General features: G+C 44.3%; 1 gene segment (V, D, J or C); it reads right to left on the bottom strand.

Annotated features, from left to right (window-relative positions):
- Positions 1–2,611: 2,611 nt before the first annotated feature.
- LOC307087057 (T cell receptor beta constant 2-like) lies at positions 2,612–27,329 on the bottom strand. The segment is given in 23 exons: positions 27,213–27,329; positions 26,421–26,919; positions 25,973–26,291; positions 24,957–25,475; positions 24,510–24,819; positions 23,494–24,012; positions 23,047–23,356; positions 22,031–22,549; positions 21,658–21,893; positions 20,568–21,086; positions 20,121–20,430; positions 19,105–19,623; positions 18,658–18,967; positions 17,642–18,160; positions 17,195–17,504; positions 16,179–16,697; positions 14,716–16,041; positions 14,343–14,578; positions 13,472–13,771; positions 4,337–4,684; positions 3,709–3,747; positions 3,445–3,572; positions 2,612–2,984 (listed from the first exon to the last, which is right to left on the bottom strand).
- Between the last annotated feature and the right edge of the window lie 253 nt (positions 27,330–27,582).

Below are 27,582 nucleotides of genomic sequence, written 5' to 3'. Positions count from 1 at the left end.
TAAGTTAAATCACGATAAAACCGTCAGGTTTTAGCTAATAATCGCTGCCATCAACAAAGGCCAAAGAGAGGACACTAGGATGTATTATCCATTGATCTTTGTGAATATTTTACGCTGATGTTTTTGTTGTATTTTCATCCTCCTAGATGTTTTAACGGTCGGAGTCCTCCATTTTTAATTTTACTGGCCGCATACTTGTTTGAGTGTGGTCATAACAAACCATTAAAACCTTGTGACGTTAGATGTAGATATCCTCCTGGAAGGCACCTGGTAGCAATCAGAGGAAATAAGCACTTCCTGGCCAAATTTTAATGGCAAAGATAATTACTATCTTGGCCAATTCGATGTTAAAGGTGACATATTATCCCACCAGGTGTGAGTGTAATTAGCCATTACATGCCGTTTTGAAAATCTGCCTCTTCTGACATCACAAGTGGCCTGTCCACCTAAGTAGATGACAGAAGACAGATAGATGAGCAACGTTTGCTACAGTCCACTGGGTAGGCTAGTAGACGGATCTCTTCACGATGGTAACTCCGGCACCATGCTAACGCTGGTCCCGTTGCCGTAGGAACGGCGTCTCGGTGCGGGCCGACGGGGTGAAGGTGCGGGCGTCGCCCGACGGCAGACTGGTGCTGAGCGACGCCCAGCCGGCCGACGAGGGGACGTACACCTGCAACGCCTACAACGGCATACATGTCATTACATTTCAAGCATGAACTTTGAAATCTGGACAGCGTAAAAAAAACGTATCATCAAAAACATTAGAATTATGAAGATGTTGATGTAGCTGAAAACCTCAAAATTAGTAGAAAACTACTGATTAACCTGAAATTGAGTAGAGAAATACTGGTTTTCAGTCAGCAGAAAACTACATCATCTACACCATAAACTCTGTTCAGAGTGTATTTGAAGACGATTATATGTTATGGGCAGCCTTCCTTCTCACTGTCGCCCCCATCTGTTCAGTAGAGGTTTATCACACTTTTCAAGACATTGGTATTTTAAAGAGGGCGCTGTATGTTTTATTCAGATTAATTAAGTTAATGTGGTAAGTGTGATTGGTTCATTTTATTCCATTTGAAATACTCTGCTATCTGCTGCACTGTACGATTTTATTTTATTATTATATGTTGTGGCTATAATGAGACCTCACTAAATTATGTTTTTGTAGTCTAATTTAATGGCCATGCACTGCCACTGTCTTTCTTGAGAACTATCTTTTATATTTTGACTCCATGTTTCTGTTCATTTTGTAATATTTTTATAATAAGAATCATATTTTGATAACACCTGTGGTGAGTTTATTTCAGTATTCTGGTGCACAGCCGTCAGACGTTTACCACAGGGGTCTGTGACACCTCAACAACGGGTGTGTGTGTGTGTGTGTGCGTGCGTGTGTGTGTGTGTGCGTGTGCGTGTGTCGATTTTTTTACATTCAAGTGCATTCCTGAGTGTGCTAATGCTTGTGTGTGAATTATGGATTTTCAAAGCATAAACACAAGTGAAAAAAGGAATAGACTTCTAATTGATGAAGTACAGTTGACTTTGAGTAATGCAACAGTGACGGCAGGGGGAGATAGTTTTGAACGTGTTTCTTTTGTTTAGCTGGAGCACTCACATTGACTTCAGCTTTCACAATGGTGAATGAAAGCACTGAACCTTATGCTTTTTAGAAGGTTACCTTTCCCGTCACCTGTAGTTGACTTTCGTCATGTAGCAGTTGCACAACAGGTTTTCATATTCAGGTCTTCACCTCAGAAGCTCTTTTGCAAAATGCAAACGACTGCACCGGAAACAGAGGCAAGCAGCTGCCTCGAAAAATCAGCCAGAAGGCCACCGCACTGCACGCTCACACGCACGCCCCCGTCACCCCCGGCAACCGTCCTCCCCCCCCCCCCCCGCCCCCCGGTGGAACGTTCTCCGCCCGACTGCAGGCTGTTTTGTACGAGCAGGCGGCAGGTGTCTGGGTCGTGGTGGGGAGGCAGAAAGCTGCTGATCTTTGACATTTCTCGCTTGTAAGGAGGATATGGGTCACCACATCCTGTTTCACCTCCTCCTCCACCTCCTCCCCCTTCTCCTCCTCCATCAGCTCCTCTTCTGCTGGCTGGCTCGCTCTGGAGACAAGAGTATTTGTGATGCTCTGATGTGTTTTGTTGATCATTTTCTATGTTGCTGATGATTGTGTATGTTTTGGTACGTAGTAAGGCGTCTGGTGGACCAACCCTTGAGATAATTGAGATGTGTTTATAATAATTAACTGGTTGGAGTGTTTTGGGTTTTGAGAAAGTGTTTTGGGTGATTTAGTAGGCCTACATCAGCCTGTCAAACATTATATATATTACAGTACAAATATCCCTCTTCTTTGAATCTTACACAATCCTAAATCTCTTAAATGTCTTCACACAATTTAAAATGATGAACTACATCAAGTATAATTTACTACTTTCTTCTGTTCTCATTGACCTTTAGCATAGACCTTTAGCGTAGAGCTTTGTCTTATACTTGTGGAATATATAAATCTACGTGAGTAACTCAACACATTAACTTTAGTTAATTCCCTCATCTCATCTCAGCAACTTTAATTACAAACTAGCAACAACAAGCCGCAGCCATTTCAACCTAATCGAATTTATTGCAGAAAGACATATTGGGTTTTATGAAAACAAACACAAATCATGCAAAAACATACATTCTTATGAGACAATAGCATCATGGATTTCAGCAAAAGTGATTATCATTATTAATATTCCTTCTTATAATTATTTTAGTGTCCCAATCAATTCATCAGCGATCTTCAAAGTGATGAGAAACTGAGACGAAGCGGGCTGATGCCTGGATGTAGAACACAGCGTGGCTCTCCAGAGTACAATGTAATGTGTTTATATTCTCGCATGGCATGTTTCACATCACCGAGGCAACAAGAAAATGGTCAGCTGGAGCCATCAGCTCCCTGGTATCGCCCCGCTGTCTCACTTCTTAGCCTGGGGCACGAGACGGGACAAGACACAGATTGAGCCAATGACGTCCTGACCTGACGCCCCCCTCCAGCCTTCACTTGATTCAAGGTTCACGGTTATTTTCATGGGCACATTGAACTGCTTGGATATCGTGCTAGCTCAACAGTGCAAACAAGTAAAAGTCAGACACAAAATGTAACATTATTTACACGAAAAATGTACTGTATACATATATGTGTGTTGCTATAGTATAAACGTAAAGTGGCAAATGGCAACTCACAGTGTAACCAATTGTGCATGTGAGGGTTTGAAGTAGAGTTGCTAAACAGAGACTTACATACAAACTATTTGGACAAACCAGGTTTTCCGAGTCAACATGCTCTAGCATTTATGAAATATGTGTCACAGCATTGTAAACCCAAAACACTTATTTTCGTAACCACAACATTGCTACATGCTAGCTTTGCGCGCACGTAAAACGTACCGTAGCGTGCGAGCGTCCGAGGCCGAGTTTCCAAGCCAGTATCGTGACAAAGACTCCGTAGACAATGTTCTTGACGATTAATATGATGTAGGACAGTCTGGCCGTCTGGGTGACTTTGATAAATTTCTCTGTGGGGAAAACAAAGCAGCACTTCAAACCGTGACCGTATACAACAGGAGCCTCTACAGATAAAGTCAGCGCCTGTACGTGGGTCCTTTCGGTTAGTAAGTGCTGTGTGGTTTTACTGGGTGTCAGAACCGGTACCTCTGGTCATGCCGCCTGCTTCCGTCTTGGTCCCACTGACTGGAAAGATGGAGTGGAACACGTATTACTACACTGGTTTCCTACCAATCAAATCAAGGTTTGTTGGTCATTGATCCCCAGGATCTGCAGTAACCTGTCAGTCACCTGTAAGTCACCTGTCCGTCACCTGTCCGTCACCTGTCCGTCACCTGTCCGTCACCTGTCTGTCACCTGTCCGTCAGCTGACAATCAGCTGTGGATCTCCTACAGCTAGATGCCCGTAGCGGCTACTGCTCCTTAACAAAGTGTTATACTATAATAACTGTTATAAGTGTAACTATAATAAATGTTTTTTATTTACTGTTCAGTCATTAAGCAGACCCCTTTATCCAATTTGAAGTCCAATTAGTCGACATAAATTCTATACAAACTTAAATTGTAATGGTAAACACCGTCCCCCCATAATGGTACGGGACTCCTAAGGGCCATTCATGTTCAGGGGTGCTACTGTGACCCCATAAACCAGGTTCGGTTTAATGGACTCTTAAAGGGTCATTAACATTCAGGGGCGCCCCTTGAACCTCGGACCCCATAAACCAGGTCTGGGGTTCTGGGACTCCTAGGGGTCATTCTGGGTGCTGTACTGTACCATCACCGCTCCCATAAACCTCGGCCGAGGTGTAGATGGTGTCTTTTCCGTTGAAGAAGCTGACGTTGCAGTTGAAGATGGTGCCCTCTGTGTACCACGTCTGGGCCCCCACCCGGAGCCGGCTGGTGATCTGGTATTTCTTGTCCACACGCAGGGCGGTGTGGTCACTGGCCACGCCCTGAGTGAACGGCACGCCGTTCACAGTCCAGGACACGCTGACGTGGTCAGGGTAGAAGCCTGACGCCACGCACACCAGGGTCTTCTTCAGCTGCTTCTTCCGGTCCCGGCACTCCTTCTCAGAGGGCGGCAGGACCACCACCGTGGGCGGGGAGACGGTACACCCTGGTTCTGTGGAGACAGAGGGACGCCGTCAGACCGTCTGACATGCGGGTCGACCAGCCTCCGCGTTTCCTTTGACCGACTTGCCTCCCATACTAGTTATGATTGTGCACATGACAGGTACACCCTGGTGGGGGCTGCATGTGGGACCGGCCCTGGCCGATAAACGTGGTACGTTGGTGTACATTAGGTGGATTAAGGAGCCTAATTGTGGCAGGGGACCCAAGTCGGATGTTAACAGAGCGAGGCCGCTGGCCGTGTGATTCGTTACATTTACATTTAGGGCATTTAGCAGACGTTTTTATCCAAAGAGACAATAATTGCATTTGTCAGAAGAAAGAAAAACAATATATCGCTGTTGGTAGAGTAAGGATGTTCATAGAACCAAGTGTTACACTGTACACTTTAATCCCATTGTAATCTGTTCCATATTTTTTAGTTATTTAGCTTTTTCATTAGAACCTTTTTTGCAATATTGACACGTCCTTAATTTAGGCCAACACTTTTTTGCTAAATGATTATTAGCCTTACTAAGCAATTAAGCCAGTGTTTGCTTTTGCTGCTTGTTAAAAAGACAATTAGCTATATTACCTATCTATTATTAATTTTTCATTTATATATCATGAAAACACTTATATTAATTTTGCTATTAGTAATTATTAAGTTTGTTTCTTCATTTAAATTATTGCTTTTCCCTCCATTGTTTTTGTCAATACTAAGCAACATAATGCTGTCTATACAAACAAGTTATTTCTTAGTACCGTGTACCTAGTACCGTGAGTCGTGTATCTACCACAGACAGCAGACTCGGAGTTCAGTTACACAACTACCAGGCCTTGCGAATCAATCAAATACCACTTTAATCGTTGTGTAGCCTAGCCTACAACAGTGTACAGTTCATTTAAACCATTTAACCTGGTTGTGTACACCTACACAACACACTTCATCACGAATACGACTTAAAGATGTATTTAACCACCAAAATGGTCTCGGTGGACGTATTTCTTTTTAATATATATTTACATGTATTTAACATGCGCCATTAGAGAATTAATATGCATTACGAATTACATACGATAATTTTACGCGTATATCCTTACCTAAAACGGTGAGTTTTGTCCCCTTTCCGAAGTATGCCTCGGACTGGGAGCACAGCCGCTCACCGAGCGGTTAAAATTGACTCCAGGTCGGTGTTCTCTGGGCACCGGGCCAACATGTAACACCACAGCCTTTACAGTTTGGGAGCGGATAAAACTGACTCCAGGTCGGTGTTCTCTGGGCACCGGGCCAACATGTACACCGCTGGGATCAAGATTTTCATTTGATGAATCCGAATCTTAACTCACCGTTTTCGAACATTCTTTACAAATAAACAATGAATTTTTTTTTATATTTGATTCGATCTTTTTTTTAATTGTAGCCTACTGATGAACAAAACGTCTACACCATGACTCCCTCGAGATAAAGAGCTTTGGAGGACACATTTCTTACCTAAAACGGTTAATTTCGTTCCAGCTCCGAAATAGGCTTCCGCGTAGGAGCACAGAGGATTTCCACCGTAACATAACCCTGTCTCCACCTCGCCTCCACCTCACCGGCTCCACCTCACCTCCACCTCGAACGGGAGAACCCTCTCCTTTGGTAGTTTAGTCATTCTTATCGCTATACGTTCAAGTGAACACTACACACTAACGTCAAGTCTCAACCCTCCGCATATATTAATGACTGAATTAATTAATTAATTGGTTATTTAATTGAATAAAAAATGGTCTTTCTTTCATTTGAAAACTTGGCAGTTTGCCTTTGGCTTAACGCACTATCCGACCGAAAATGTTGGGGAGTCCGTTGAACGGCTAATTTGCACGTTTCAGGTTAATCTAGCTATTTCAGTCAGTAGAAGTAAAAAACAACATTAGATGTCTCACCTATAACCGTTAACCTGGTTCCTCCACCAAAGTGTGCCTCGTTAAAACCACTGGCACAGTGCACAAGAACAACCAATAAACCCAAGACCCAGCTGTGCTCACTGTTTTAATGCCTTTAACCCCTTCTCCTGTGATACCTGCTCTAAAGCAATCCTACCCCTTTTCTTTATAGAGACAGGCCTACTAACACATTATTTCCACTGATTAGTTAACCAGACTCACACAAGGTAAATGTTTCATTCACAGTCAAGTGCATTTACTGCATACCGAAAACTGAAATAACGTTAGGACTTACCCAGAACAGTGAGTTTTGTTCCCTGGCCGAAATAGGCCTCATAATTGGCACAGTGCACCAGCTTAATGGCAAGAAGTAGGTACCGTACGAAGCAGGACAACTACTACAGCTCTTTGACTGCTCCCCTTTACATTTTACCTATGCATATTAAATTGTAGGTCTACGTCTTTTCTTTATCATTCTCTTACCCAAAACGGTCAGCTTGGTTCCTTTTCCAAAATATGCTTCACTTGAACCATCACAGTGCAGAAATGGCTGGTATAATCTGCTCAATCATTCCCCAACCGCGATACTCACACTATATCGAATGCTGGCGTACGGTTTTCATGCCGAGGCTATAGAAAGAGTCCGTCTTAGCCTCAATTTCATATTTAGAGAACGGAATATTTACCTAAGACGGTCAGCTTGGTTCCTTTGCCAAAGTAGGCTGGATCATAGTTGGTCACAGTGTTATCGATTCTTCCCAAAACCCAGATCTCTCAGATCGGTCTATAATAGAACGACTCGGCTCTATTTACGGTCAAAGATTTGTTGTCAGCTGGTCATAGCAAAGGATTTTGAGAGTGGACTTACCCAGGACCGTGAGTTTCGTCCCTTTTCCAAAGTAAGCCTCGTTTCCCGAGTCACACTGGTCTGCTCTTGTACCAAAAAGTCCTCAAACTTTCCGAATTCATTCCCAAGGAAGACTCCACATCCCGAGATGTATTTCGTGTATTGACTAAACACACATGTGTGCTGCGGAGTTTGATCAACTCGGGCGAATTACGCACACAAATGGAATCGATTGCTATCAGAAAAATCGGAACAAAATCTCCTTTAACGTCTTTAATGTTCCTGATGGTTTGTATTGAAAAGCACCCGGGATGCCATGGAGTCGACTTTACCTCCATTGTTGTTTATTTTCCTTGAGATACAGCGGGTTGTGCGGTGGCACATTGCGTGTGAAGGCGGGAGGTTTTTGTACGGCGCCTCTATGGGGATGTATCACCGTGGCCCCCTGTCCCCACGGTGAAACATCATCATACAAAAACATCAGCGCTCCCTGCGCACGCCCCCGCGCGACCTCCCCATATCTCCCCCGACCATCAGCAGCAGCAGCACGTGGTGCGGGTTTTCTTAGCTCATGCAGATACAGCGCGAGCGGCTGTACCCCGCACGTGCTGCTCTGCACGAGCTAAGAAAAGCCTCCGGCGCCAGGAAAAGCAGGCGCGAGGAGTCTGATGAAAACTTCTGTGTTCTGTTGTGTGTTTGTTTGTGTAGTTTTTCCTTTGTTGTGGATGATGACACGGTGGATGTGGACACCTTTGGTTACTCCTCTCTCTCCACCTGCCGCCTTTTTATAGCAGACTTCGTCATGGTGACGTGGTCTGTCGCTCAAACACACGCACACACGCACGCAATTTAGAATAAAATAATTGTTTTCATTTTTTCATTTTAGTTTATTTAACCCCGGAAAACACATTGAGGGAAAAAATCCTTCTTTTGCAACGGTGCCGAGGGAAATGTGTAGATAAAGTTAATAATATAATAAAGTAAAGTAAAACAATACAACGTATCAGCATCAATTTGGATATAAAAACATTAGCAATTACAGTGGGAGGGAGATGAGATTAATTCATTCTCTCAGTGCACACAACAAACACAAGCACACAACATCAAGTATTTTTGGAGCTTGTTCCAAATGGAAGGTGCTTTGTATATATAGTCTGTCTTCCCTAATTCAGTGTTTACATGGGGCTGACATAAGGGAGTTCATAAAAAATATTTTAAAAAAGTTGCAGTGAAATAACTTGAAAATCAGCACATCTTGAAATATAAAATGGTTTGATTTGATTATTTTATGAATTTTCTATATCTGTCTAATAACCAAGGCTGGGGTTATGCAAATTATGATTATATACAAGGTTATATTATTGAAAAAGTTCATGAAAAAGCACGTAATTTGAGTGAGAAATAAGAAAAAAGTTTGTTAAAATATATATAAATATGACCTTCCCCTCAAACAATCCTATCAAAGAATGATGACTTCAGTTGTGCTTTAATTTTGTATCTTTATTGTCATTAAAGATTAAGGACGTTGTTTACAGGCATGTGCTGGAACCGCCGTGGTGACATATTCCTTTGCATTTTGTTACCTTTCAATTCTGAAACAGTCGTGTTCTTCTCGTCACGTGTCGTACGCTTTGTCTGCCACAGAGGTCAGTGTTTGACATTTAAAATGACCCTTTCTCCGCCAATTGCTTCAATTCTCTAATTTTGGAGGAGAAAGTCATCTAAATCGTAAAATGTGTTTAATCTTGACCGTACTTCATCTTCCTCACAGTCTTCTTTCTTGCCTCATCCCCTAACCTCCCTGATCTTGTCCCTCAATATACTTTATCTTGGCGTTCTGTCCCCACCTTAAGCTTATCTTATCTCACCTCCTGTACCTTAACCTAAATGGAGCTTACTTGTCACTTTCATATTTCAGAATTAATTATTTCAACAGCAATTCTTCCTTGGGGGGACTTAATGCCAAGATAAATTATATTGTCATAAAAGCACAGACCTTTTGTAACAGTCTAACCTCATTATCTCCCCATCACTGGGTTCATTCCCTCATGGTGGCCTAGTGGTGGTGGAGCCATCATTTGAGTCATCCTAATCCTCATGGTGCGCCTTGTCCCCTGCTGGGGTTAAACTACCTTCCCAGGGGACTGCCGTGACATAACGCCACAGGCACCATATTCTCAAGGCCTGATCATTATCTCTGTGGTTGTAGGCCTGTATGTTCTTAGTCTGTCCGTCTTCTTGTCACATTGTCAGTGACGTGACGACGTCAGCCAAGTCACTGATGATGATGATGTCTTCTTTGGTTTTCAATGGGATGTCCTCCTCGCTTGTTGCCTAGTGTCCAGAGGTAATGTTCATATCGCAACCACAACCTGTACGATGTGTGTATAGTTATTTTATTTTATTTTTTTTCTTGTGTTTATAGTCCCTTTAGGCCTGTTTACATCGGCCCATGGACAACAGATGCAAAATAGCCATTTTGGCTAATTCTGGTACATTGACATTTTTCATGTTTATTAATTTGCACTGTCCATGTCTAACCAAACCTTAAATAATAAATAATGATAACAACTACACTGTTATGAGAACGCTTGCATAGCTTGCATATTCACCAACCTAGCCGCCGGCCTGACAGTTGGCTATCTCGACTTCTATCAAAACCACAAGGTCTCCCGGCGCCCTCGACATCTGTGATACCCGCTCCTCCACAGCGCTATGAACGTAGCTCAGCGACGGTATGTGTACGCCTTGTGCACCCAGGCGTGTCGCGGTGATAGGCTGCGCAGTACAACGTCCAGCTGTCGTTCTCCTGCGACTCACTTATTCCCAGCGAGAAAAGGTTCTGTTTTGTGTCCAGAGTGGCTTTGAAGCGACCCCGACTGGTGTCGTATTCTTTGACGATGAACCTGATGGGATCACCGTAGACATGCTGTCGGTACCAGAGCATGGTGTAGCTCGACATGTCGGACGCCAGACTGCAGGTGAGCGTGACGGCTGCGCCCGGCTGGAGGGTCAGATCCCCGGGTTGAACGGGCACCGGGACGGCAGCCAGACCTGCAGTGGTCAGGAGTGCTCTCTCGTTAGTTATTCATCCACACACAAAAAAGGATGGAATACAGTACAAGCCTGTGTCTCCTATGTACTATTGAGGATGAGTAAGAAAGTATTTAAAAACAAAAACATCCAATGGAATTCCCCATTATGATGTCTGTCCATGAGCCCTGTCCTTCAATGACAAAACTCACCTAAAAAGAATAAACTGATGAAGGGCTGTGACTAGCATGCTGCCGATATGGCTGACAGCAGCAGAGTGAGGCCCCACCTTTCTCTGTTCAACATATGAGGCACGACCGCCACCACTGAGGCTGTAGGAAATACTCCTTCAATGAGGCAAGATGCCCGGACCAGGGGATCTCACCCTGGTCATCTCACGTCCATGCCCGTAGCCAGCTATGAGGTCACCGCAATTCGGTAGACGTAAAAATGAAATTAAAAATACTAAGTACAGCTGTATACAAAATCAGCGGTTGAGAACTTCTCAGACATGACATGAGTTAATGCTTAATTCTGTTGAGACTTGTCACTTTGTGTCTGCCATGTGTGACATTTGTTGTTGCCCCCCCCCCACATAACTGAACCCCTGGCTCTGAAGCCAGGACCTCACTATTTTTCTAACCCTGGCTACGCCCCTGAGGGATATGGCTATTGGTCTTCTTTGAGGTTGAAGGCAATATTTCCAAGTGTAAATGTGTGTAACATTTCAAATCCTATTTGGTTTCGATTTGTCGCTAGACTTGTTTGGTCTGATAGGTTCATCATAAATTGGACATAAATCGAGCGAGGCAGGCTCCTTACCATATGGGGGTAGAGGGGTTATGGTTAGGAGTTAGGAGGGGGCTAGAGAGATGACCCTGGACCACCAGCCTACCACGGCTGTCACCCGAGACCCAAGACCAGATCCAAGGATCTCAACACAGGGAAGAAACAAAGACAAATGGCACCGTGCACAAACCCCACAAAGACCAAACCAGAAGCTGAGAACCAGAGTCCAGAACCAGAAGCCAACAACAAGACCAAAGCCCAAGACCATGATGACACAGGAACCAGAGGTGAACCCACCTCCCTGGGGTGCAGAAATTAGGGTCCTCTCCTCCAAAAGACATCCTCTCCTCCAAGTTGTTTTCAGACAAGCACACAGACCCTCCTACAGAACAAGTTGTTTTCATGGAGAATAAGACACACCCTTTCTTCCCTAGTACTGTTCATCATCAAAGGGGAAAGAGCAGTCAGGCTGCGTTTTAATTTCTCAGGGTGTTTTGGCAAGGGAGCTGTATCAAACCACATCACCGTGTACTGGCAGCGCAGAAATACACTGCCGAGTCGGACTCCGCTGCCTCTGTAAGAACCAGCGTTCCTTGAAGGACGCTTTCTCTTGTAATGTTGAACTGCTCTTCAAACCGATCCTCGTAGTTCTGAGGGGACGACTCGTAACCAAACCCAATGAGGGTCAGGGACGTGTTTTCGTCTTTGCGTTGGTACCAGTACATTAATACATAATTGCTGTCGTCATGGCTGCAGTCAATCTGGATCCCTTTGGAACCTTTTCTGACTATTTTAGCGGATGATTGCTGAAAGATAACACTTGGAGCTTCATCTGCAAACGGAAAATTGTAATTGTAAGTTATTCTATTAGCTAACAAAAAATTTAATTAAAAAGCAATTTCAAAATTTCTTTACTTTTCAATTGATTTGAGATAAATTATTGTATATCGAAATAAGTCTTACGTGTAAAACAGACAACAAGAATCCCAAGGCTGCATATAAATTGACACATACTGCAGTCCTCCAAGAGATCTTAAAATACAATATTCTTTGTTATTGTAGTTCAATTCTTGTCATATATCGTTCATAATCCTCAGTGTCACTGATCATGCTATTCTATGTTTCACCAGGGTACGCTATGCAAAAAAACAGAGGCTTGAAAGTCTCTCTAGTCTCTAGTCTCCTCCTCCCTCGACCAACAGATCATGTACTGAAACCTGTCTTGGTCAAAGACGCTTGTTCTGACCAGAATGATGTGTACAAAGCAGACTAAATCAATCCAGGTGTAGGACGTATATATTATTTATATTGATTTGATCCTTGCATTTCTTGTTAGTAGTCAATGACAATACAGTATTCAAAGTCATATTTTGATCTTTAAAGAGACAGAAGTGGCCAATAGAAAAAAAAAAAAAATCGATACACTGAACAAAACGGATAAGGAATCATACAGTTTGGATTTGACACAAGGGACTAGCGTTAGCTGCTTTTGTTTGAGCTTTGATGAAAGCACAGATCGGTTTTGAGTGAGCGACTCACATCAAACCACATCACCGTGTACTGCCAGCACAGAAATACTCCCCAGAGTCGTTTGCCTCTGCCCTTCGACGTACCAGAGTTCCTTTCAGTTTGCTCTCCCTCGTCAACTCAAATTGATCTTTGAACCCTTCTTCGTAGTTGGGGTCGCTGCCAAAGTAGCTGTTGCCTATTAGACTCAAAGTGTTGTTCTGTGGTCTTCGCTGGTACCATAACATGACAGTGAGAGCGTCGTCGTCGTGTTGACATTTAATCTCCGCCCGGGCGTTTTCCTGAAGTATTATGGGATGGGATGGCTGAAATGTCACACAGTCTAACACACCCGTGAACAGAAAAGCAGAGAGACAGAAGATGTTCATTTAAAGTCCAAGACAAAACCTTAGACTGTAATGATTGAAATTTGACATTAGTAAATAGCGTTTATTGGAAGCAGACTTATGAGAGATTTTACCCAGAAGTCGAAGCAAAGTCAGGAGAACACCAACGACTGCAAAAGACATCCTGTCCTCCATGTTGTTTCCAGACATACAGACCCTCCTTCAGAACAAGTCTGTTTCATAAAGACTAAGACACACCCTCTCCTGCCTAGTACTGTTCATCATCGACTCGATACACAGAGGAGCGTTTTAGTGCGCACACGGTTCAAAACCACATCACTGTGCTCACCAGCAGCGCAGAAGTACACCGCCGTGTGCGTCACGTTTGCCTCCCGAACCGCCAGGGATCCGCTCTGCCTGTCCTCCATTTTGATCTCAAACTGCTCTTTGATGCCGTCCTCATAGTTGGATGTAGTGGCTCCATAGTTATAACCCAGCAAGACCAAGGGAACCGACGCCCCTTTCTGCTGGTACCACAGCATCACAGGCCGAGAGCTGTCGTCATGGCTACAGTTGATCACGACCTCTGCCTTCTCGTCCGGTACTATCTTGGGACCGGACACCTGAAACTCGATGCCTTTGACCTCGACTGTGGATGGAATGAGGAGGAAGTTAAGCATAAGTTAGAGAAGTCGCATTTGCAGTACATTGAGTCGTATTGGCCCACGCTTTCATCCAAAGCGCCTTTGAAACGCTAACCCTTGAGTGTAGATAGCTGAAGGAATAATAAAAACAAGGATTACAACAACAAGATACAGTACGTGTACATTGAACAAAGGCCTAGTACTGCATCCGTTAATAGCTTGACTTAAAACTGTATTTTCTGGATATAAAAATACGAAACATAGCAACTTACACAATCAGAGAATTAAGATAATTCCTATCTCATTCAGTGCATGGCTGACATACAGTATTCAAAGTCATATTTTAATCTTTAAAGAGACAGAAGTGGCCGATGGAAAATCGATACACGGAACAAAATGGATAAGGAATCGTACAGTTTGGATTTGACACGAGGGACTAGCGTTAGCTGCTTGTGTTTGAGCTTTGATGAAAGGACAGATCGGTTTTGAGTGAGCGACTCACATCAAACCACATCACCGTGTACTGCCAGCACAGAAATACTCCCCAGAGTCGTTTGCCTCTGCCCTTCGACGTACCAGAGTTCCTTTCAGTTTGCTCTCCCTCGTCATCTCAAATTGATCTTTGAACCCTTCTTCGTAGTTGGGGTCGCTGCCAAAGAAGCTGTAGCCTATTAGACTCAAAGTGTTGTTCTGTGGTCTTCGCTGGTACCATAACATGACATTGAGAGCGCTGTCATTGTGTTGACATTTAATCTCCGCCTGGGTGTTTTCCTGAAGTATTATGGGATGGGATGGCTGAAATGTCACACAGTCTAACACCACATGAACAGAAAAGCAGAGAGACAGAAGATGTTCATTTAAAGTCCAAGACAAAACCATAGACTGTAATGATTGAAATTTGACATTAGTAAATAGCGTTTATTGGAAGCAGACTTATGAGAGATTTTACCCAGAAGTCGAAGCAAAGTCAGGAGAACACCAACGACTGCAAAAGACATCCTGTCCTCCATGTTGTGTTCAGACAGACATACAGACCCTCCTTCAGAACAAGTCTGTTTCATGAAGACTAAGACACACCCTCTCCTGCCTAGTATTGTTCATCATCGACTCGATACACAGAGGAGCGTTTTAGTGTGCACACGGTTCAAAACCACATCACTGTGCTCACCAGCAGCGCAGAAGTACACCGCCGTGTGCGTCACGTTTGCCTCCCGAACTGCCAGGGATCCGCTCTGCCTGTCCTCCATTTTGATCTCAAACTGCTCTTTGATGCCGTCCTCATAGTTGGATGTAGTGGCTCCATAGTTATAACCCAGCAAGACCAAGGGACCCGACGCCCCTTTCTGCTGGTACCACAGCATCACAGGCCGAGAGCTGTCGTCATGGCTACAGTTGATCACGACCTCTGCCTTCTCGTCCGGTACTATCTTGGGACCGGACACCTGAAACTCGATGCCTTTGACCTCGACTGTGGATGGAATGAGGAGGAAGTTAAGCATAAGTTAGAGAAGTCGCATTTGCAGTACATTGAGTCGTATTGGCCCACGCTTTCATCCAAAGCGCCTTTGAAACGCTAACCCTTGAGTGTAGATAGCTGAAGGAATAATAAAAACAAGGATTACAACAACAAGATACAGTACGTGTACATTGAACAAAGGCCTAGTACTGCATCCGTTAATAGCTTGACTTGAAACTGTATTTTCTGGATATAAAAATACGAAACATAGCAACTTACACAATCAGAGAATTAAGATAATTCCTATCTCATTCAGTGCATGGCTGACATACAGTATTCAAAGTCATATTTTAATCTTTAAAGAGACAGAAGTGGCCGATGGAAAATCGATACACGGAACAAAATGGATAAGGAATCGTACAGTTTGGATTTGACACGAGGGACTAGCGTTAGCTGCTTGTGTTTGAGCTTTGATGAAAGGACAGATCGGTTTTGAGTGAGCGACTCACATCAAACCACATCACCGTGTACTGCCAGCACAGAAATACTCCCCAGAGTCGTTTGCCTCTGCCCTTCGACGTACCAGCGCTCCTTTCACTTCGCTCTCCATCGTCATCTCAAATCGATCTTTGAACCCTTCTTCGTAGTTGGGGTCGCTGCCAAAGTAGATGTAGCCTATTAGACTCAAATTGTTGCTCTGTGGTCTTCGCTGGTACCATAACATGACTTCGAGAGCGCTGTCGTTGTGTTGACATTTAATCTCCGCCCGGATGTTTTCCTGAAGTATTATGGGATGGGATGGCTGAAATGTCACACAGTCTAACACCACATGAACAGAAAAGCAGAGAGACAGAAGATGTTCATTTAAAGTCCAAGACAAAACCATAGACTGTAATGATTGAAATTTGACATTAGTAAATAGCGTTTATTGGAAGCAGACTTATGAGAGATTTTACCCAGAAGTCGAAGCAAAGTCAGGAGAACACCAACGACTGCAAAAGACATCCTGTCCTCCATGTTGTGTTCAGACAGACATACAGACCCTCCTTCAGAACAAGTCTGTTTCATGAAGACTAAGACACACCCTCTCCTGCCTAGTATTGTTCATCATCGACTCGATACACAGAGGAGCGTTTTAGTGTGCACACGGTTCAAAACCACATCACTGTGCTCACCAGCAGCGCAGAAGTACACCGCCGTGTGCGTCACGTTTGCCTCCCGAACTGCCAGGGATCCGCTCTGCCTGTCCTCCATTTTGATCTCAAACTGCTCTTTGATGCCGTCCTCATAGTTGGATGTAGTGGCTCCATAGTTATAACCCAGCAAGACCAAGGGACCCGACGCCCCTTTCTGCTGGTACCACAGCATCACAGGCCGAGAGCTGTCGTCATGGCTACAGTTGATCACGACCTCTGCCTTCTCGTCCGGTACTATCTTGGGACCGGACTCCTGAAACTCGATGCCTTTGACCTCGACTGTGGATGGAATGAGGAGGAAGTGGAGCATAAGTTAGAGAAGTCGCATTTGCAGTACATTGAGTCGTATTGGCCCACGCTTTCATCCAAAGCGCCTTTGAAACGCTAACCCTTGAGTGTAGATATCTGAAGGATTAATAAAAACAAGGATTACAACAACAAGATACAGTACGTGTACATTGAACAAAGGCCTAGTACTGCATCCGTTAATAGCTTGACTTGAAACTGTATTTTCTGGTTATAAAAATACGAAACATAGCAACTTACACAATCAGAGAATTAAGATAATTCCTATCTCATTCAGTGCATGGCTGACATACAGTATTCAAAGTCATATTTTAATCTTTAAAGAGACAGAAGTGGCCGATGGATAATCGATACACGGAACAAAATGGATAAGGAATCGTACAGTTTGGATTTTACACGAGGGACTAGCGTTAGCTGCTTGTGTTTGAGCTTTGATGAAAGGACAGATCGGTTTTGAGTGAGCGACTCACATCAAACCACATCACCGTGTACTGGCAGCACAGAAATACTCCCCAGAGTCGTTTGCCTCTGCCCTTCGACGTACCAGCGCTCCTTTCACTTCGCTCTCCATCGTCATCTCAAATCGATCTTTGAACCCTTCTTCGTAGTTGGGGTCGCTGCCAAAGAAGCTGTAGCCTATTAGACTCAAAGTGTTGTTCTGTGGTCTTCGCTGGTACCATAACATGACATTGAGAGCGCTGTCATTGTGTTGACATTTAATCTCCGCCTGGGTGTTTTCCTGAAGTATTATGGGATGGGATGGCTGAAATGTCACACAGTCTAACACCACATGAACAGAAAAGCAGAGAGACAGAAGATGTTCATTTAAAGTCCAAGACAAAACCATAGACTGTAATGATTGAAATTTGACATTAGTAAATAGCGTTTATTGGAAGCAGACTTATGAGAGATTTTACCCAGAAGTCGAAGCAAAGTCAGGAGAACACCAACGACTGCAAAAGACATCCTGTCCTCCATGTTGTGTTCAGACAGACATACAGACCCTCCTTCAGAACAAGTCTGTTTCATGAAGACTAAGACACACCCTCTCCTGCCTAGTATTGTTCATCATCGACTCGATACACAGAGGAGCGTTTTAGTGTGCACACGGTTCAAAACCACATCACTGTGCTCACCAGCAGCGCAGAAGTACACCGCCGTGTGCGTCACGTTTGCCTCCCGAACTGCCAGGGATCCGCTCTGCCTGTCCTCCATTTTGATCTCAAACTGCTCTTTGATGCCGTCCTCATAGTTGGATGTAGTGGCTCCATAGTTATAACCCAGCAAGACCAAGGGACCCGACGCCCCTTTCTGCTGGTACCACAGCATCACAGGCCGAGAGCTGTCGTCATGGCTACAGTTGATCACGACCTCTGCCTTCTCGTCCGGTACTATCTTGGGACCGGACTCCAGAAACTCGATGCCTTTGACCTCGACTGTGGATGGAATGAGGAGGAAGTGGAGCATAAGTTAGAGAAGTCGTATTTGCAGTACATTGAGTCGTATTGGCCCACGCTTTCATCCAAAGCGCCTTTGAAACGCTAACCCTTGAGTGTAGATATCTGAAGGATTAATAAAAACAAGGATTACAACAACAAGATACAGTACGTGTACATTGAACAAAGGCCTAGTACTGCATCCGTTAATAGCTTGACTTGAAACTGTATTTTCTGGTTATAAAAATACGAAACATAGCAACTTACACAATCAGAGAATTAAGATAATTCCTATCTCATTCAGTGCATGGCTGACATACAGTATTCAAAGTCATATTTTAATCTTTAAAGAGACAGAAGTGGCCGATGGATAATCGATACACGGAACAAAATGGATAAGGAATCGTACAGTTTGGATTTTACACGAGGGACTAGCGTTAGCTGCTTGTGTTTGAGCTTTGATGAAAGGACAGATCGGTTTTGAGTGAGCGACTCACATCAAACCACATCACCGTGTACTGGCAGCACAGAAATACTCCCCAGAGTCGTTTGCCTCTGCCCTTCGACGTACCAGCGCTCCTTTCACTTCGCTCTCCATCGTCATCTCAAATCGATCTTTGAACCCTTCTTCGTAGTTGGGGTCGCTGCCAAAGTAGATGTAGCCTATTAGACTCAAATTGTTGCTCTGTGGTCTTCGCTGGTACCATAACATGACTTCGAGAGCGCTGTCGTTGTGTTGACATTTAATCTCCGCCCGGATGTTTTCCTGAAGTATTATGGGATGGGATGGCTGAAATGTCACACAGTCTAACACCACATGAACAGAAAAGCAGAGAGACAGAAGATGTTCATTTAAAGTCCAAGACAAAACCATAGACTGTAATGATTGAAATTTGACATTAGTAAATAGCGTTTATTGGAAGCAGACTTATGAGAGATTTTACCCAGAAGTCGAAGCAAAGTCAGGAGAACACCAACGACTGCAAAAGACATCCTGTCCTCCATGTTGTGTTCAGACAGACATACAGACCCTCCTTCAGAACAAGTCTGTTTCATGAAGACTAAGACACACCCTCTCCTGCCTAGTATTGTTCATCATCGACTCGATACACAGAGGAGCGTTTTAGTGTGCACACGGTTCAAAACCACATCACTGTGCTCACCAGCAGCGCAGAAGTACACCGCCGTGTGCGTCACGTTTGCCTCCCGAACTGCCAGGGATCCGCTCTGCCTGTCCTCCATTTTGATCTCAAACTGCTCTTTGATGCCGTCCTCATAGTTGGATGTAGTGGCTCCATAGTTATAACCCAGCAAGACCAAGGGACCCGACGCCCCTTTCTGCTGGTACCACAGCATCACAGGCCGAGAGCTGTCGTCATGGCTACAGTTGATCACGACCTCTGCCTTCTCGTCCGGTACTATCTTGGGACCGGACTCCTGAAACTCGATGCCTTTGACCTCGACTGTGGATGGAATGAGGAGGAAGTGGAGCATAAGTTAGAGAAGTCGCATTTGCAGTACATTGAGTCGTATTGGCCCACGCTTTCATCCAAAGCGCCTTTGAAACGCTAACCCTTGAGTGTAGATATCTGAAGGATTAATAAAAACAAGGATTACAACAACAAGATACAGTACGTGTACATTGAACAAAGGCCTAGTACTGCATCCGTTAATAGCTTGACTTGAAACTGTATTTTCTGGTTATAAAAATACGAAACATAGCAACTTACACAATCAGAGAATTAAGATAATTCCTATCTCATTCAGTGCATGGCTGACATACAGTATTCAAAGTCATATTTTAATCTTTAAAGAGACAGAAGTGGCCGATGGATAATCGATACACGGAACAAAATGGATAAGGAATCGTACAGTTTGGATTTTACACGAGGGACTAGCGTTAGCTGCTTGTGTTTGAGCTTTGATGAAAGGACAGATCGGTTTTGAGTGAGCGACTCACATCAAACCACATCACCGTGTACTGGCAGCACAGAAATACTCCCCAGAGTCGTTTGCCTCTGCCCTTCGACGTACCAGCGCTCCTTTCACTTCGCTCTCCATCGTCATCTCAAATCGATCTTTGAACCCTTCTTCGTAGTTGGGGTCGCTGCCAAAGAAGCTGTAGCCTATTAGACTCAAAGTGTTGTTCTGTGGTCTTCGCTGGTACCATAACATGACATTGAGAGCGCTGTCATTGTGTTGACATTTAATCTCCGCCTGGGTGTTTTCCTGAAGTATTATGGGATGGGATGGCTGAAATGTCACACAGTCTAACACCACATGAACAGAAAAGCAGAGAGACAGAAGATGTTCATTTAAAGTCCAAGACAAAACCATAGACTGTAATGATTGAAATTTGACATTAGTAAATAGCGTTTATTGGAAGCAGACTTATGAGAGATTTTACCCAGAAGTCGAAGCAAAGTCAGGAGAACACCAACGACTGCAAAAGACATCCTGTCCTCCATGTTGTGTTCAGACAGACATACAGACCCTCCTTCAGAACAAGTCTGTTTCATGAAGACTAAGACACACCCTCTCCTGCCTAGTATTGTTCATCATCGACTCGATACACAGAGGAGCGTTTTAGTGTGCACACGGTTCAAAACCACATCACTGTGCTCACCAGCAGCGCAGAAGTACACCGCCGTGTGCGTCACGTTTGCCTCCCGAACTGCCAGGGATCCGCTCTGCCTGTCCTCCATTTTGATCTCAAACTGCTCTTTGATGCCGTCCTCATAGTTGGATGTAGTGGCTCCATAGTTATAACCCAGCAAGACCAAGGGACCCGACGCCCCTTTCTGCTGGTACCACAGCATCACAGGCCGAGAGCTGTCGTCATGGCTACAGTTGATCACGACCTCTGCCTTCTCGTCCGGTACTATCTTGGGACCGGACACCTGAAACTCGATGCCTTTGACCTCGACTGTGGATGGAATGAGGAGGAAGTTAAGCATAAGTGAGAGAAGTCGCATTTGCAGTACATTGAGTCGTATTGGCCCACGCTTTCATCCAAAGCGCCTTTGAAACGCTAACCCTTGAGTGTAGATAGCTGAAGGAATAATAAAAACAAGGATTACAACAACAAGATACAGTACGTGTACATTGAACAAAGGCCTAGTACTGCATCCGTTAATAGCTTGACTTGAAACTGTATTTTCTGGATATAAAAATACGAAACATAGCAACTTACACAATCAGAGAATTAAGATAATTCCTATCTCATTCAGTGCATGGCTGACATACAGTATTCAAAGTCATATTTTAATCTTTAAAGAGACAGAAGTGGCCGATGGAAAATCGATACACGGAACAAAATGGATAAGGAATCGTACAGTTTGGATTTGACACGAGGGACTAGCGTTAGCTGCTTGTGTTTGAGCTTTGATGAAAGGACAGATCGGTTTTGAGTGAGCGACTCACATCAAACCACATCACCGTGTACTGCCAGCACAGAAATACTCCCCAGAGTCGTTTGCCTCTGCCCTTCGACGTACCAGAGTTCCTTTCAGTTTGCTCTCCCTCGTCATCTCAAATTGATCTTTGAACCCTTCTTCGTAGTTGGGGTCGCTGCCAAAGAAGCTGTAGCCTATTAGACTCAAAGTGTTGTTCTGTGGTCTTCGCTGGTACCATAACATGACATTGAGAGCGCTGTCATTGTGTTGACATTTAATCTCCGCCTGGGTGTTTTCCTGAAGTATTATGGGATGGGATGGCTGAAATGTCACACAGTCTAACACCACATGAACAGAAAAGCAGAGAGACAGAAGATGTTCATTTAAAGTCCAAGACAAAACCATAGACTGTAATGATTGAAATTTGACATTAGTAAATAGCGTTTATTGGAAGCAGACTTATGAGAGATTTTACCCAGAAGTCGAAGCAAAGTCAGGAGAACACCAACGACTGCAAAAGACATCCTGTCCTCCATGTTGTGTTCAGACAGACATACAGACCCTCCTTCAGAACAAGTCTGTTTCATGAAGACTAAGACACACCCTCTCCTGCCTAGTATTGTTCATCATCGACTCGATACACAGAGGAGCGTTTTAGTGTGCACACGGTTCAAAACCACATCACTGTGCTCACCAGCAGCGCAGAAGTACACCGCCGTGTGCGTCACGTTTGCCTCCCGAACTGCCAGGGATCCGCTCTGCCTGTCCTCCATTTTGATCTCAAACTGCTCTTTGATGCCGTCCTCATAGTTGGATGTAGTGGCTCCATAGTTATAACCCAGCAAGACCAAGGGACCCGACGCCCCTTTCTGCTGGTACCACAGCATCACAGGCCGAGAGCTGTCGTCATGGCTACAGTTGATCACGACCTCTGCCTTCTCGTCCGGTACTATCTTGGGACCGGACTCCTGAAACTCGATGCCTTTGACCTCGACTGTGGATGGAATGAGGAGGAAGTGGAGCATAAGTTAGAGAAGTCGCATTTGCAGTACATTGAGTCGTATTGGCCCACGCTTTCATCCAAAGCGCCTTTGAAACGCTAACCCTTGAGTGTAGATATCTGAAGGATTAATAAAAACAAGGATTACAACAACAAGATACAGTACGTGTACATTGAACAAAGGCCTAGTACTGCATCCGTTAATAGCTTGACTTGAAACTGTATTTTCTGGTTATAAAAATACGAAACATAGCAACTTACACAATCAGAGAATTAAGATAATTCCTATCTCATTCAGTGCATGGCTGACATACAGTATTCAAAGTCATATTTTAATCTTTAAAGAGACAGAAGTGGCCGATGGATAATCGATACACGGAACAAAATGGATAAGGAATCGTACAGTTTGGATTTTACACGAGGGACTAGCGTTAGCTGCTTGTGTTTGAGCTTTGATGAAAGGACAGATCGGTTTTGAGTGAGCGACTCACATCAAACCACATCACCGTGTACTGGCAGCACAGAAATACTCCCCAGAGTCGTTTGCCTCTGCCCTTCGACGTACCAGCGCTCCTTTCACTTCGCTCTCCATCGTCATCTCAAATCGATCTTTGAACCCTTCTTCGTAGTTGGGGTCGCTGCCAAAGTAGATGTAGCCTATTAGACTCAAATTGTTGCTCTGTGGTCTTCGCTGGTACCATAACATGACATTGAGAGCGCTGTCATTGTGTTGACATTTAATCTCCGCCTGGGTGTTTTCCTGAAGTATTATGGGATGGGATGGCTGAAATGTCACACAGTCTAACACCACATGAACAGAAAAGCAGAGAGACAGAAGATGTTCATTTAAAGTCCAAGACAAAACCATAGACTGTAATGATTGAAATTTGACATTAGTAAATAGCGTTTATTGGAAGCAGACTTATGAGAGATTTTACCCAGAAGTCGAAGCAAAGTCAGGAGAACACCAACGACTGCAAAAGACATCCTGTCCTCCATGTTGTGTTCAGACAGACATACAGACCCTCCTTCAGAACAAGTCTGTTTCATGAAGACTAAGACACACCCTCTCCTGCCTAGTATTGTTCATCATCGACTCGATACACAGAGGAGCGTTTTAGTGTGCACACGGTTCAAAACCACATCACTGTGCTCACCAGCAGCGCAGAAGTACACCGCCGTGTGCGTCACGTTTGCCTCCCGAACTGCCAGGGATCCGCTCTGCCTGTCCTCCATTTTGATCTCAAACTGCTCTTTGATGCCGTCCTCATAGTTGGATGTAGTGGCTCCATAGTTATAACCCAGCAAGACCAAGGGACCCGACGCCCCTTTCTGCTGGTACCACAGCATCACAGGCCGAGAGCTGTCGTCATGGCTACAGTTGATCACGACCTCTGCCTTCTCGTCCGGTACTATCTTGGGACCGGACTCCTGAAACTCGATGCCTTTGACCTCGACTGTGGATGGAATGAGGAGGAAGTGGAGCATAAGTTAGAGAAGTCGCATTTGCAGTACATTGAGTCGTATTGGCCCACGCTTTCATCCAAAGCGCCTTTGAAACGCTAACCCTTGAGTGTAGATATCTGAAGGATTAATAAAAACAAGGATTACAACAACAAGATACAGTACGTGTACATTGAACAAAGGCCTAGTACTGCATCCGTTAATAGCTTGACTTGAAACTGTATTTTCTGGTTATAAAAATACGAAACATAGCAACTTACACAATCAGAGAATTAAGATAATTCCTATCTCATTCAGTGCATGGCTGACATACAGTATTCAAAGTCATATTTTAATCTTTAAAGAGACAGAAGTGGCCGATGGATAATCGATACACGGAACAAAATGGATAAGGAATCGTACAGTTTGGATTTTACACGAGGGACTAGCGTTAGCTGCTTGTGTTTGAGCTTTGATGAAAGGACAGATCGGTTTTGAGTGAGCGACTCACATCAAACCACATCACCGTGTACTGGCAGCACAGAAATACTCCCCAGAGTCGTTTGCCTCTGCCCTTCGACGTACCAGCGCTCCTTTCACTTCGCTCTCCATCGTCATCTCAAATCGATCTTTGAACCCTTCTTCGTAGTTGGGGTCGCTGCCAAAGAAGCTGTAGCCTATTAGACTCAAAGTGTTGTTCTGTGGTCTTCGCTGGTACCATAACATGACATTGAGAGCGCTGTCATTGTGTTGACATTTAATCTCCGCCTGGGTGTTTTCCTGAAGTATTATGGGATGGGATGGCTGAAATGTCACACAGTCTAACACCACATGAACAGAAAAGCAGAGAGACAGAAGATGTTCATTTAAAGTCCAAGACAAAACCATAGACTGTAATGATTGAAATTTGACATTAGTAAATAGCGTTTATTGGAAGCAGACTTATGAGAGATTTTACCCAGAAGTCGAAGCAAAGTCAGGAGAACACCAACGACTGCAAAAGACATCCTGTCCTCCATGTTGTGTTCAGACAGACATACAGACCCTCCTTCAGAACAAGTCTGTTTCATGAAGACTAAGACACACCCTCTCCTGCCTAGTATTGTTCATCATCGACTCGATACACAGAGGAGCGTTTTAGTGTGCACACGGTTCAAAACCACATCACTGTGCTCACCAGCAGCGCAGAAGTACACCGCCGTGTGCGTCACGTTTGCCTCCCGAACTGCCAGGGATCCGCTCTGCCTGTCCTCCATTTTGATCTCAAACTGCTCTTTGATGCCGTCCTCATAGTTGGATGTAGTGGCTCCATAGTTATAACCCAGCAAGACCAAGGGACCCGACGCCCCTTTCTGCTGGTACCACAGCATCACAGGCCGAGAGCTGTCGTCATGGCTACAGTTGATCACGACCTCTGCCTTCTCGTCCGGTACTATCTTGGGACCGGACTCCAGAAACTCGATGCCTTTGACCTCGACTGTGGATGGAATGAGGAGGAAGTGGAGCATAAGTTAGAGAAGTCGCATTTGCAGTACATTGAGTCGTATTGGCCCACGCTTTCATCCAAAGCGCCTTTGAAACGCTAACCCTTGAGTGTAGATATCTGAAGGATTAATAAAAACAAGGATTACAACAACAAGATACAGTACGTGTACATTGAACAAAGGCCTAGTACTGCATCCGTTAATAGCTTGACTTGAAACTGTATTTTCTGGTTATAAAAATACGAAACATAGCAACTTACACAATCAGAGAATTAAGATAATTCCTATCTCATTCAGTGCATGGCTGACATACAGTATTCAAAGTCATATTTTAATCTTTAAAGAGACAGAAGTGGCCGATGGATAATCGATACACGGAACAAAATGGATAAGGAATCGTACAGTTTGGATTTTACACGAGGGACTAGCGTTAGCTGCTTGTGTTTGAGCTTTGATGAAAGGACAGATCGGTTTTGAGTGAGCGACTCACATCAAACCACATCACCGTGTACTGGCAGCACAGAAATACTCCCCAGAGTCGTTTGCCTCTGCCCTTCGACGTACCAGCGCTCCTTTCACTTCGCTCTCCATCGTCATCTCAAATCGATCTTTGAACCCTTCTTCGTAGTTGGGGTCGCTGCCAAAGTAGCTGTAGCCTATTAGACTCAAATTGTTGCTCTGTGGTCTTCGCTGGTACCATAACATGACTTCGAGAGCGCTGTCGTTGTGTTGACATTTAATCTCCGCCCGGATGTTTTCCTGAAGTATTATGGGATGGGATGGCTGAAATGTCACACAGTCTAACACATCTGTGAACAGAAAAGCAGAGAGACAGACGATGTTCATTTAAAGTCCAAGACAAAACCATAGACTGTAAAGATTGAAATTTGACATTAGTAAATAGCGTTTATTGGAAGCAGACTTATGAGAGATTTTACCCAGAAGTCGAAGCAAAGTCAGGAGAACACCAACGACTGCAAAAGACATCCTGTCCTCCATGTTGTGTTCAGACAGACATACAGACCCTCCTTCTGAACAAGTCTGTTTCATGAAGACTAAGACACACCCTCTCCTGCCTAGTACTGTTCATCATCGACTCGATACACAGAGGAGCGTTTTAGTGCTCACTGTGCTCACCAGCAGCGCAGAAGTACACCGCCGTGTGCGTCACGTTTGCCTCCCGAACCGCCAGGGATCCGCTCTGCCGGTCCTCCATTTTGATCTCAAACTGCTCTTTGATGCCGTCCTCATAGTTGGATGTAGTGGCTCCATAGTTATAACCCAGCAAGACCAAGGGACCCGACGCCCCTTTCTGCTGGTACCACAGCATCACAGGCCGAGAGCTGTCGTCATGGCTACAGTTGATCACGACCTCTGCCTTCTCGTCCGGTACTATCTTGGGACCAGACTCCTGAAACTCGATGCCTTTGACCTCGACTGTGGATGGAATGAGGAGGAAGTGGAGCATAAGCTAGAGAAGTCACATTCGCATTACATTGAGTCGTTTTAGCCCACGCTTTCATCCAAAGCGACTTTAAAATGAGGCTGTGATCAATGACACGCTAACCCTTGAGAGAGTGTAGATAGCTGAAGGAATAATAAAAACAAGGATTACGACAATAAGATACAGTACTTGTACATCGAACAAAGGCCTAGTACTGTATCCGTTGATAGCTTGAATTGAAACTATGTATTTTCTGGTTATAGAAATACGAAACATAGCAACTTACACAGACAGAGAATGAAGATAATTCCTATCTCATGCAGTATATGGCTGACAATAATTTCCGACTAGAAGATGGAGGCTTGAGCTTGATCTGATATATCAACAAAATATGGATTTTTTTTATCGGTTGTTGTTGGTGTAGTCTGTCTGGGAGGGGGGGAGGAGGGGGGGCGGTCAATTTTGATTCTCTGAATAGTGTTTTGCCTCCACCTATCGGATAAAATTACCAAGCTTCCAATATAACAGTAGACCTACACTAGCAGCTGCATTTAGCCTGAATTCCTATCTGATCAAATATCTACCCTGTTTGTTGTCATAGCGACAAAAACTGTTGGCTGGGTGGGATAAAGATTAAATGATGGTGGACTTTTACA

This window comes from Pollachius pollachius, assembly GCF_949987615.1.
Source record: "Pollachius pollachius genome assembly, chromosome: 15".
Lineage (NCBI taxonomy): Eukaryota > Metazoa > Chordata > Actinopteri > Gadiformes > Gadidae > Pollachius > Pollachius pollachius.
The sequence above is the reverse complement of the archived record's forward strand: the minus strand, read 5'-3'. Positions and strand labels throughout refer to the sequence as shown.